This window comes from Aulonocara stuartgranti, assembly GCF_965226115.1.
Source record: "Aulonocara stuartgranti genome assembly, chromosome: 17".
Classification (NCBI taxonomy): Eukaryota; Metazoa; Chordata; class Actinopteri; order Cichliformes; family Cichlidae; genus Aulonocara; species Aulonocara stuartgranti.
Window position 1 is genome coordinate 1 of NC_138953.1, and position 12772 is coordinate 12772.

At 37.2% G+C, this 12772-nt stretch overlaps 3 long non-coding RNA genes across 3 annotated transcripts in view; 1 reads left to right on the forward strand and 2 right to left on the reverse strand.

Moving 5' to 3' along the window:
* Positions 1-1298: 1298 nt before the first annotated feature.
* LOC309692077 lies at positions 1299-3927 on the reverse strand. The gene is made up of 5 exons (XR_014272200.1): positions 3587-3927; positions 2744-2890; positions 2534-2642; positions 1596-1720; positions 1299-1412 (listed from the first exon to the last, which is right to left on the reverse strand). It is a non-coding gene; the product is annotated as an uncharacterized lncRNA (long non-coding RNA).
* Positions 3086-8554, forward strand: LOC309692076. Its single transcript, XR_014272199.1, has 3 exons — positions 3086-3404; positions 5254-5355; positions 5967-8554. It is a non-coding gene; the product is annotated as an uncharacterized lncRNA (long non-coding RNA).
* A 1056-nt stretch (positions 8555-9610) lies between these two features.
* The window catches only part of LOC309692637, a 137124-nt gene continuing 133962 nt past the window's right edge, over positions 9611-12772 (reverse strand). The window contains exons 2-3 of the long non-coding RNA XR_014272382.1: positions 10237-10309; positions 9611-10092 (exon numbers count right to left, since the gene is read on the reverse strand). This is a non-coding gene — a long non-coding RNA (uncharacterized lncRNA). The remainder of the gene's footprint in view (positions 10093-10236; positions 10310-12772) is intronic.

Consider the following 12772-nt stretch of genomic DNA (forward strand, 5'->3'; position numbering starts at 1 on the left):
CAGACTTATACTATAAACACACCACAATACCCAGCTCTTTAAATTTATAATATACTGGCTTTTATTAATACCAATACTTTATTAACATTAATTTCCACAGAAATGTTAACAAACTGATGATAAAACAGGAAAAATGTGATGTAGTTATCATTTTCTGATGCCCATTTTAAAGCCTTTTACTTCTGTCATGTCAGGACTGCCATCTTGACTCAACATGCAGGTATATTTGTTTTATTTTTTTATGATGACCACACAGTTTGTAAATGTAAAGTTGAAACTCACCTTCTAACTCACTTGTTTTACTGGCCGACTCTGGGCTGCTCCTCCCTTCTGTGGACAGATCCAGAATGATTGTTGAGTCACTTGAATCCATTTCTTCTACGTCACTTGGCTGATCAAGACGTCGCCTCTTGGCAGAGCTGCGAAGATTAGTCAGTTAATCAATTAGTTATCAACTATAAACTCAATCAATTCATATCTTTATTGTACAGCCATTTTCAAATATACAAAGTGTAACACAAAGTGCTTCTTCCTTTCATGCTAAAACAGGTGAGGAAACTAAAGGCAGGTCACCAAATACTTGATTAATCACATTGGATCACTTCTTTCTTTCCTTAATAAAATGCCCAAACATGATTTTAGCTTTTTTGTTTGTCCTCTATCGTTGAAATTAAAATTGTCAGGTTGTGGACAAAAGAAGACTTTTGGGGAAAAACTTTCACAACTTTCAAACATCGTACTGACTAAACAACTTATCAATTAATGAGGAAAATGAATAACAGAATTATCATAGTTAAAATTAAAATTAATTAGTTGCAGCCTTACCTCTTTGAATGTCTCCCATCTGGAGTGGCTTTTTGTGGGGATCTCACATTTTGCAGTCTTTTGTTTAGCTGTGTGTACACAGTAACCTGTATAGGACATTTAATACATTTTTCCAACCACTACTAAAATGTCCAACATGAAACACTTTGGTATTGAAGTGGATGCATTTCACTTACCCATGTATTCTTGATGCCTTGGTCCTGTAGCATAGGGTAGTACTGCACTATTCTCTTTGCCATTGCTGTAATTTCTGGTTTTGATGGGTATCTATGCGATTCTCCATCCCCTTTTGCCCTCAGGATTGCAATCATACTAGTCATGGTGTTTCGGATGAGCCGAGATCTGAGCTCCTTTGACATTTTGCAGCTGCGCTCTTCACCTTTCTTTGACAACTCAAAGTATTGTTGGCGGACTTGCTCAAGCTCAGTGTCAGTGTGCAATACATATTCTGGATAGAATAACTTCACAACCTTTTCAGGGCTTGTGCATTTTGCAGCAGTTGCATTTACAGTAGTGGATGTCTGTTGCTTGGGTGACTCATTAATGGAGGAGCTGGTTGAAGATTTTGAGTCATCTTGGCCAGATTCCTATAAAATAAATAATAATGAATAAAAGCAAAACGCAATTTTTGTGTGTGTGTGTGTGTGTGTGTGTGGAGAGGGGGGAATAGTGAAGAGCCATTCAACTCTGCCCGCGGTTAAACTAGTTGTAATCGGACAAAAACACGACGATGCCAATTTTAAGCGGTGGTGAGTGACTGAGAAACTGACCTCCAGTACATCCTGACAAGCACGTCAGACAGCTTTTCTCCGTAAAAAGTTCTCTGGGCCTGGGAAAAGATCCTGCAAGTCTTCACGAGACAGGGTGCCCATCATTCCCTCGCTGATGTTTGCAGCTATGAACACATTGGAAGAAAAACATAGCAAGATGAAATTATGCCCTACAAAGGAAACTGCATGAGAGATGAGACTATGAAAGTTGACACTTCATTAAAATTGTGTTGCTATTGCTAACTAGTTTAGTATAGAAATGTGGATACCTCATTGTCTGCTACTGTTTTTTGTATAGAGCTAATGATCAACATGCTAAAAAGACTGTACTTAAGTAAAAGTAGTGTTACTTCAAAATAAAATGAAGTAGAAGAAAAAAGTATTCTCCTCAAAAAAATTACTTAATTAAATTAAAAAATATATATCTGCTGGGCTAACTGCTGTGGAAAAATTCTGTTTACAGACAAATTGTCACACTACTTTAGTAGCATTGTTGACCTCATTTTTTATATATTGGACACTGAATTTTTATCCAGCTTTAGGTATTAATAAAGGAACTGAGCTTTTTGGAATGTAGTGGAGTACAGTTACTTCTTTACAAATCTACTCAAGTAAAAGTTTAAACTATAGTGCAGTAAAACTACTCTTAAGTACTTTTTTTCCCCAAAAGTTAATCAATTAAATGTAAATTGGTAAATGTTACTGAGAATTATCCACCTCTAAGGATGAATAAATACACTTGCATAAGTAAAACAAATAACTACAAATGTTCCTAAAATGAGGAAATGATCACATGAAATGGAAGGTAAAAAAAATTACTTAAACATCATCAACGACATTATTTATAAAATAATGTAATTTGCACACTTCCGTGTTCATACACCTATGTAAAACATAAGTCCATTTAATCTGTTTAAAAATAAATTTGCATACATTACCCTTTAAAACCGACACTGTGACCTCATCCAGTCCTTCCATGCTGTTTGCCTACTTAGCACACTAGTTAGCTTTTTTGGCGTTAGCTTGCCTCGTCCAGTCACTGTTCGGCTGCAACGTTACACAATATAAACACACCAAAACATTTAGAACTTTCGAAAGGAGTGTAATATGTACAAAAAATGAGCACTGTATAATACATTTTAACTTACTTCCAATGAAACGCGAATGCAAAGAACTCTGGGACAGTAGTGGCAGGCACGTGTCTACATGAACTTAAGATGTCCACCAGATCATTCACGACAGCCAGAAACGAAGTTCGTCTTCAATTTGCCTGACATTTCTTTGGCCCAAAAATCCTAAAAGGATGATTGATTGGTGTGCATTGCAAAATAACGTTAATTATTATAGGTTAATAAAATTTTTTTTTACTTTATCCCCCACATTTACGACAATTTAGCAGGCGCGTTTAACCATGGTAACGAGTTATTTTACGGCACAACTGCAGCCCGCGCTACCGAATGAAACATACTAGCTTCCAAAATGACTTGGCGTTGCTTTATATGCTACGTGTTTGTAGCATTGAGTCTGAGACAACTTTTGAGTCACATTAATACCATGCACAGCCGCAGCCCTGACTTTCGCGTGGTGTGTGGAATTGATGGCTGTCCGAGTGAGTACAGAGTATATAACTCTTTCTACTATCACGTAAAGCGGACACACGCGCGTCACCTTCTCGGAGTGGAAGCGGATGAGGAGGATGGATCAACCCGCCACGGTTTACCTGGAGCAGGTGAAAGGACGGCCCCAATCAACCAAACTAACGCCAGTTCTTCAGTAACTGACGAGGGCTCAAGCATCCCCGCACTAACGGTAAGTTATTTTAACAAAAGCCAGAGAAACGAGCTGCAGAAGCTGTAACATAATGTTAGCATTTACTTTGGCTGATCCAAGTACGTCCATTAAATGTGTTGTTTTTGACAGACTCATGTTGTACTTTTATTTTAACAGTGATGAGTGTCGAACTAGTTGTTTCGCTAAATTAAGTAACTCACCTGAAACGTAAATGAGAGCTGTGGCAGAAACGCAAAGCTGCAGTCTTGTCAGACTGTTTTTTTTTTTTCAGTCATCCGTTCGTTCGCTCCGGTGAATGCATCCAAACTTTGCAGAAAGTCCTATTAGTTTAAAAAAAGTTGATATATTGTTGAAATACGTGTTGAAATCAGCTGGTAAAAGCCAGTCAGCTAACTGAATAGGTCGCTATCATGTTTACATATGTGTTCAAGGTCAATTTAAGCCATGTCCACACGTACACGGGTATTTTTGAAAACGGAGATTTTCCGTTTTCGTTTTAAAAAATAATCCCGTCCACACGTAAAGGCAGAAATGAAGGAAAACACTGCTAGGAACATGCCAAAGCAACAGGTGGCGATATATTCCTAACCGTGCAGCAATGTTGGCCAATCAGAAGTCTAGAAGCCTCGGTGGGAAAAAGTAAACAAAGCTGGGGCATAGAAGCAGAAGCAAGTGGTATGTGTGGAGGGACAGTAACTGTGTGTGTATATGTAAGCATTTAAACAGTGCAGAGAGTAGAAGTAACAGTATTGTAGAAATTCATTTCACCGAAATAATAACGTGGCGCACAGTGTGACGTCAAAAAATGAGCACACCTTTGACACTGCGTTTTCTCCATTTTTATGTCCACACGTAAATGCAAAAACGGAGTTTTAGAAAATATCCACCCTGGCCGGAGTTTTTAAAAATCTCCGTTTTCAGTGACCAAAAACGCCGTTTACGTGTGGACGAAAGGTGCAAACGCATAGAAAAATCTGCGTTTTCAAAAATACCCGGGTACGTGTGGACGTAGCCTAAGAGAATGACTATTAGGCAAAGCAAACCAAAATTACATGATTTGTTCAGAGTTACTGTCAAAAAAAAATTCAAACACACAAAAAAATACTCATCTTCACATTAATAAGAGCATTAAAGTCAATATTACTTTTATTGTCAGTATTGGTCATTTTTTTTAAAGGTGAAATTACTAAATATAACAGATTTCAAATTGTCAGTAACTTGTCCAACAGTAAATAACTGACATAACTAATTAATAAAGTACAATAAAGTAAAGTAAAGTAAAGTACTTTCATACAAACCAATCAGTAAGTTATTTTGTATATTTTTTAAATGAGTAATCAGTTATAAATAACTATTTGCATTTCTGAAGTAACAGTAAGACTACTGACAACATTAACTGTTACTTTTTTTTCTAAAACTATCTTTTGTTTTTCTTTTCTTTACCTTTTTTCTTAGTAACTCAGGATGTTATGTTTTTGGTGGCATTTGTCTGACTGTTAGCAAAATAACTCAAAGTTATGGACAGATTTTAAATTTTCAGGAAATGTCACAAATGGGCCAATAAACAAGTAATTCAATTTTGGGGGTGATCAGGCATGATCAAGGAATTTAAATTATACTGTACTGAACTCTCCATGTGCTTTGCTAGTCTTATTAATCTATTATCAAGTACTGCTTTGTTTGTCATTTTAGTTGTCATTTTAAAAGCTCAAATTAAAGACATCAGTCAGTAAAAATACATCTACCTTGTACCTTATGGGCATGAATCTAGCTAACTAATGAATGCAATATTGTTTGGTGATTGCTACCTATCAATGCAATTATTTATTTCTGTTTTAATAGATATGTTTTTGTTATTCTGTTTCAGAGTGGATTTCAAGAAGATGGAGAGGGTCACCTGAATCTTGACATTTATAAACATGCAACTGCATTTCTTCTTCAAGCCAAGGAAACCCATCGACTGACACAGGTAATTTATGCCATTAATTTTCCATTGAATTGTATTTCATTGTTAGAGAACCTAAAAGCAATATGCTTAACTTATGCTTAACAGTGCTCAAGCTATAACTTGGGCACTGTTCAGACCTGGCATCTTGAATGATCTGATCATAAATGGACAGCTATAGGTATGTGAGTGAAACACCTGACATTCGAATGTGTCTCCATGTAATTCATGGGTGACCACTCAGATCTCACTCCCCCACTATATATGGAAATAGACATGTATGTTGCATCCAAAATCTGCCTATCACTATATTTCCTTAGCATGAGCTAAGAATAGAGACAACATAATACACACAACACAAATTTTCAATTTGCATTTCCACCTATGATCCGATTCCTCAAAATGCATTATAATTAAGTGAAAACAAGGTTTTAACGTTGCATAAGACAATATTATTCTTTACAAAAAAAATTGGGTGGTGGGGGTAACTTATTTTGCTCATTGCATCTCACTAACTTTATGTAACTGAAGGTTTCATTTTTCAAAAATTGTGTCTCTGTGAGTTTGCATGTTGACTGTGTTCTCATATGAATTTTGTAATTAAGGATTTTCCTTTGTTTTTTCCTCTTCCACAGAGAGCTGTTAACCACATCGTGAGTGGAATCCAGCAATATCAGGCCGTATTATTGGAGCACCTAAAACAACAAATGAGTGACATGATTGAGAGACATTCTGGGGACCTGGATCAACTAAAGAGTGATGCAGTGGGGGTATTTGACCAGTTTGTTGACCCTTTCACTCAAATTGCTTCCACCCATTTGCAGGACAAGACCATCAAAGAACTGTTAAAACCAGTTGAACCAGAGATTATTGTCACAAAACAAACAGTCTGTTATTCGAAGCGTGGAGACTCCAGAGTTCTTGCCATTAAAGACCATTGTTTTCATTACATACCGTTGGTGAAAAGTTTGGAGCAGCTGCTATCACATCCAAGAATGCTTGCAATGATTGATGAGAGGCCAAAGCCATGCAAGGATGGCTTTCTTCATGATTTCATTGATGGAGACATTTTTAAGTGGCACCCACTGTTTATTAAAGTCCCTACAGCATTACAGTTGATTTTATATACAGATGAAATTGAACTATGCAATCCTCTTGGATCTCGGGCAAACAAGAACAAGCTGTTATTGATTTATTACACCTTAGGTAACATCAGCCCTAAGTACAGATCAAGACTTCCTGCTATTCGTCTGCTTGCCATGGTAAAATCAAAAGATCTTTCCCGTTGTGGTATAGATGAGATATTTGAGAGGATTAACCGTGACTTAATTGAGCTGTGTGATGGTGTCCAAGTTGTCACTGCAAGTGGTGAGAGGACAATTCATGGGGCACTCATATCTGTGTGTGGAGACACTCTAGCTCAGCATGAAGTGGCTGGATTTAAGGAAGGAGTGGGTTTTGCCTACAGTAAATGCAGGCACTGCGAATGCCACTTTGAAGACATGCAGGAAAAATTTAATGAAGATTTTTTTGTTAAAAGGACCATGGCCAGTCATAACAGGCAATGTAATGACATTGAGAAGGCAAGTACGGACTTTCTGAAAGACAAACTAAAAATAACGTATGGTATAAACAGGAGAAGCAAGTTAACAGAATCTCCTCACGTTGATATAATCAATCAAACCCCACAAGACATCATGCATGTTATTCTTGAAGGCGTTGCCCCATATGAAATCAAATGTGTTTTAAAGAATCTTGTGCTTTCAGGGCAAATGAACTTAGATTCATTCAATAGTGCAATTTTGTGTTTCCCTTATTCTCCTGTTGATGTGAGGGATAAGCCTTGCCCCATATCTGTCAGTACGCTGTCATCAAATGACAATAAATTGAAACAGTCAGCTGGGCAGATGCTGGTTTTGTTGAAGATCCTTCCATTTCTTATGGACAAAATTGGAGAAAATCATTACACACAAATGCTATGTAACATGTTAGAGATCATAAAAATTCTGTTTTCACCTATTATTGCTGTCTCAACTCTCTCCAGATTGAAGCTTTTAATAGAGCAGCATTTAAAACATTTCAAACAACTGTTTCCAGATGAAAATATTATACCTAAACAGCATTATTTACTGCATCTTCCTTCTCAGATTAAGGCTCTTGGTCCTACAGTGAGGCATATGTGTATGCGTTTTGAGTCAAAACATTGTTTCTTCAAGCAGTGGGCTCTGAAAAGTAGTTTTAAGAATATTTGTAAATCTCTTGTGAAGCACAACCAACTTTATGAATGTAGTCAGAACGTGCATGAGAAACATCCCATTTTTTCAAGTGAAGTCGACATGGGTCCAGCCAAAGAGGTGAAAAATGTTCATTATGTAGAAGGCAAGATTAAAGACTTCATTGAGCAAGTTGAACATGTAGTTTCTGTACAGTGGATTATGCTACATGGAAATATACATTCATGTGAAAAATCTTTGGTTATTTCTGATGTCATAAATGATGCTCCAGAGTTTGCACTTGTTAAAAACATCTATATTGTAAATGCATCTGTGTATTGTTTTGAATGCCAGCCTCTCTCTACAGTTGGGTGGAATGATCAATATTTAGCTTATGAGGTAGAAGTTCCCTGTCTAGCTCAGGCAAATATTTTTGTGGATGCTGGAAATCTTGTTGATTATACAGCATACCACTATGTAAACTTTAATAACAGCAAGTACATTCCAGTGAAGTATGATCTAACTGACATCATCAAACATTATTCTTGAGTCTTTTGTGAATATGTGGGCTGAAATAAGGTTTTTAAAGACTGGCAAAAAAATTGTTCTATTTACTTTTTATTTTACTTTTGGCGCAATCTGTTCAGTGAGGGAAACAATTTCAGTGTTTTGCCTCTTTTTCAATGTCACATTGATATGGTTTGACTGGTATGTAAGAAAAATAAATACACTGTGCTTAAGATACTAAGACTCATAATAATGCAATGTTGGGCATGATATTAACCTGCAGTTCTCAATAAAGTAGATTTGATGTCCTGATTCAAGTTAGGTCTATTTCTTGAAACAAGATGATACATCTTTTACAAATAACACAGCAGCTTAAAACGTTTATGAAATGCCAAAAAAGCTTGTTTCGTGTGAGATATGACTCAAAACAATATGTTTTCAAGAGTTTTTCACTTAACAAGATATCCAAGATGCACTGTCTAAAAACAAGTTCCTATATCTCACTGAAATGTTACTCTTTAGCTGATTATGGCTTATTTTAAGTGTGATTAGATATTTTGACTTGAAATAAGACAAATATACTTGGTAAGATTTTGAGTTTTTGCAGTGTGATGTTTGATGTGTGTTGGCGCAGTAATAAATAGCTTGATCACAGCTCTTTCTGTGTTGCAGACTTTATTTTAAAAATTCCACGACCCCCCCCCCCCCCCCCCCCCACCCTCCCACTGTGAACATGAATTGAATATTCACTGCCAAATACAGGTGACACTTTCGCCTCTGCTGTTACTGCCCTAGAACAATACTTTTCACCCAAAGGTGAATGTTGTTGTGGAAAGACATGCTTTCAGACAGCGAACACAAGCTTCACACAAGACTGTTATCCAGTATGTGGCCAGCTTGTGTGACCTTGCTTCTAAATGTGAGTTTGATGACAGGACAGAAGAAATGATCCGTGATCAGCTAGTGGAACATGTGTCTAGCCCCAGCATAAGAGAAAGACTCTTGCTGGAACCTGATTTGACACTAGATAAAGCTGTTACACTGGCAACGCAAATGGAATCTGCAGTCCAACAAGCTAAATCCATAGCTGCAGACAGCAGTACCCCAGTCCAAGCTGTGCAGTCTCACTCACACTCCATGCAGAGGAAACATAAATACAATGCTCACCCTGCAAAGCCATCTCATGCAACAAAAACATCTAAGAACTGTTTTAGATGTGGTTCAAACAGTCATGAGGAGCTTCTTCCCGCAGGCGATACGGTCTCTCAATCACAAACACACCACCACACAGTACTGACCCACACATATAGTTCTTACACACACACTGGACATTCTGGACATTGTTTTCACTTCATCACTTAAATCACTGCTGCTGTTATTGTGTATATATTTATTTATACTTCTTGTGTATTTTGTTCATACATTCTTATATAGTTCTATATTGTGTATTTTGTTGTACAGTTATTTTATTTTCAATTTAATTTATATATTTTATCTTATTCTTTCCCTGTGTGTTGTACAGTTATTTCATTTTTAACCTTAATTTATATTTTATTCCTTCCTAGTTAAATTTACTCTTTTTAATTTTTCATATTTATTTCCTATCTTATTCATAGCCTTTTCCTTTTTTGTTTTCTTTAGGTCACGAGCAGTTGTCCAAGCATTTCACTACATATCGTACTGTGTATGACTGTGTACGTGACAAATAAAAATTTGAATTTGAATTTGAATTTGAAAAATGATTAATGCAATGCTTGTTATATGATTCTGGTGCAATAATAATGCTGATGCTGAAATAACAGTAAAACACCCCCTTTTTATCCCTTTTACTTCACATATAAACGTATATAAATGTATCTTTTACCAGCCTCTTTTAAAACTTATTTCCCCCCCATTTTTTCCCTCTGTGACCACAGCAGGGGAAACTTAGTTTTGCTTCAGCCATGAGTGCAGCTCACCTGATTCATCACTGAGCCCCACCGGCACTGGCGTCTGACGGGGTGGCACCGCATGCTTTTCCTTTAATGTAGCTATTTTCAATCTGTTAATTAGAGTGCTTAAACATGAAGTAGACTGCGTCCACAACAAGTCAATACAGCTGTAAATGTGGCTAATTATCAATCTATTACCAATCAATAATGAAAAATAGCTTTTATTTTATGCATGCTTTTAGTCAACCACTCACCCAGAGGATTTCCAATCCCAGAAATTTCCTTCTCCTCATTTAATGAGTCTGTCCTCCTTCCATGCCCTGGTAACTGGTCCATCCAGAGCCATATGATCATGAAATATACATAGAACAAGCCAAACCACACCTTGGTCACACCAACCTTTCTCCGCCCTAAAGATGCTCAACGCCATCTTAGTCTGGACTGTCAAAGGTAACTTTAATGCTCACTGCTCCGACAATCCATTTCATAACATTATCTGGTCAGATTTACCAACATCTGCACCAGGGTTTTAATAGTATTGCAATTTTCATTAGTTTATATTTTTATTTAGCTTCGACTTCAGATGTTCAATGTTATATCCGTTTCTAATTAGTTTTTACCAACTATTTGCTAGTTTAGTTTAGTTTTTATTATTTGATATTTTGAATCACAGCAGAGAGACGAATCTGGCATTGATATTTGACATCACAACAGAGAAGCGAGTCTGGCATTGATATTTGACATCACAACAGAGAGACTGGATGTGATGTCAGAAGGATGACTGTGATGTCAGAACCCTCTAAATGTTGTAATTTACAGATAGTAAATGGCCTGTAAAAAAAGAGGCAAAAATTAGTTCGTTTCTTTATTCAACTTTTGAACAGTGGTGCTAACCCTAAGCCTATGATCATAACTCAAAGACGCAATGATGCAGTCAAATCATTTGGAATTAAATATCTCTGTCAGGGCGCCCCAGGGTGGCTGTGGCTACAATGTAGCTTGCCGTCACCGGTGTGTGAATGGGTGGATGACTGGATGTGTAAGGTGCTTTGGGGTCCTTAGGGACTAGTAAAGCGCTATACAATTTATCATCTGTAAATTACAACATTTAGAGGGTTCTGACATCACAGTCATCTTTCTGACATCACATCCAGTCTCTCTGCTGTGATGTCAAATATCACTGCCAGACTCGCTTCTCTTTTATGATGTCAAATATCACTGCCAGATTCATCTCTGTTGTGATGTCAAATATTAATGCCAGACTCGACCTCTCTGTTGTGATGTCAAATATTAATGCCAGATTCAGGTACTCCACTCCTTCAGACGTACTCAGACTAGAACTTCTGTCCAAGGAGCTTTAGACCTTTATTTTATTGCTGCAGCCACCAGTGTCGTCCAGTTGGGTGGTCCTTTGCTCTTCTTTCTTCAACCTCAGGGGTTAGACAACCCTTCAGTCGTTGCACAGATCAGGGGATTATTCTGCCCCGATTTCAAACAACAATCTGTGTATCCTCCGGTCCGGTGTATCCTCCAGAAAAAGGAACAGGAACGTGTCCCCCTTTTGCCCAAGAGCCTCTCGAACCTATATTTATCCAAACAGATGGGACCAATAATGCTTCACTGAGTCAGAGACTTTAATGTCTCTTCTATGTAAGAATGTCTCGTGCTGATATACCTGCAAACTTGACAACAAAGGTTTTTCAGACTACATGTAGCTGTCCTCTATGTCAGCTAACACATTTACATTTATGTCACACTTATTTCTGCTTTCCCATTTTATAATTATTACTTACATTTTGATTAGATACCTTGAGTTTGTAAATGATCAGATTACATAATTGGAATACAATGTATCCAATTCAGGGTTGCGGGTGGATGAAGCCTATCCCAGCTGATACAGGACAAAGACAGGCTGCCAGTTTATCGCAGGGCTAACACAACATGTGTAACAGAAAATCCACTTAAATGTTTGATATTTCTTATAATAATCATAATTATGACTATTATTTAAAGGTTTCTTTATAAATACATTTTGATTTTTTTATAACCTCTAAAATATAAACCTGAGCTGTTTCAGATTCTGACCTCTGACCTCACTGCAGCTCCCTCTTGGAAGTATGTCTGCTTCTTGTCCCCAGTGTTGACCGCCTGCCCTTGATATCACGTACTGTACCTGAGGAACAAAAAAGGACAAACACTTGCCTTCATTTAAGAAGTACATTCATACAGAGGTAATCTATGGAAACACACTAGTTCAACCTTTGGGAGAAATCAGTTCCTGTGAAACATTTCTGTAAATGAACATCATGTGGAGAATGAATGAAATGAGTTCTTCAGGTGACTCAGCAGTCCTACACTGACAAATGAAATCTAGTTAAACTATTAAGCATATTTGCTCTTCTGAAATCCGTGTTAAACAACAACAAACATAAATTAGTAACAAAAATACAGCTGAGTAGAGGCTTTACAAACCACCAGCAGCCATAATGCTAAATTTTAATCTTCAAATGTTTCTGAGCCGTCTTCAACCTGCTTTTAACACATTAAAGTCCCACAGTCAATGCAGCCTGACTCAATCCTAGATGTTCAGCACACAGAGGTGCTGTTTAAAGTTTAGTGATAACCTGAGTCACTGATCATTTGCAGTATTACAGAGTCTGGCAGTCTTTGCATGATTTCCACGTCACTGTAAGTTTCTAGCTGACTCTCAGGTGTGACAGGTGTGCCAGCAGGAAAGAGTAATAATAACCAGCATCCTGAGGTTTGTCATACAGGATTAAATTTACAGTG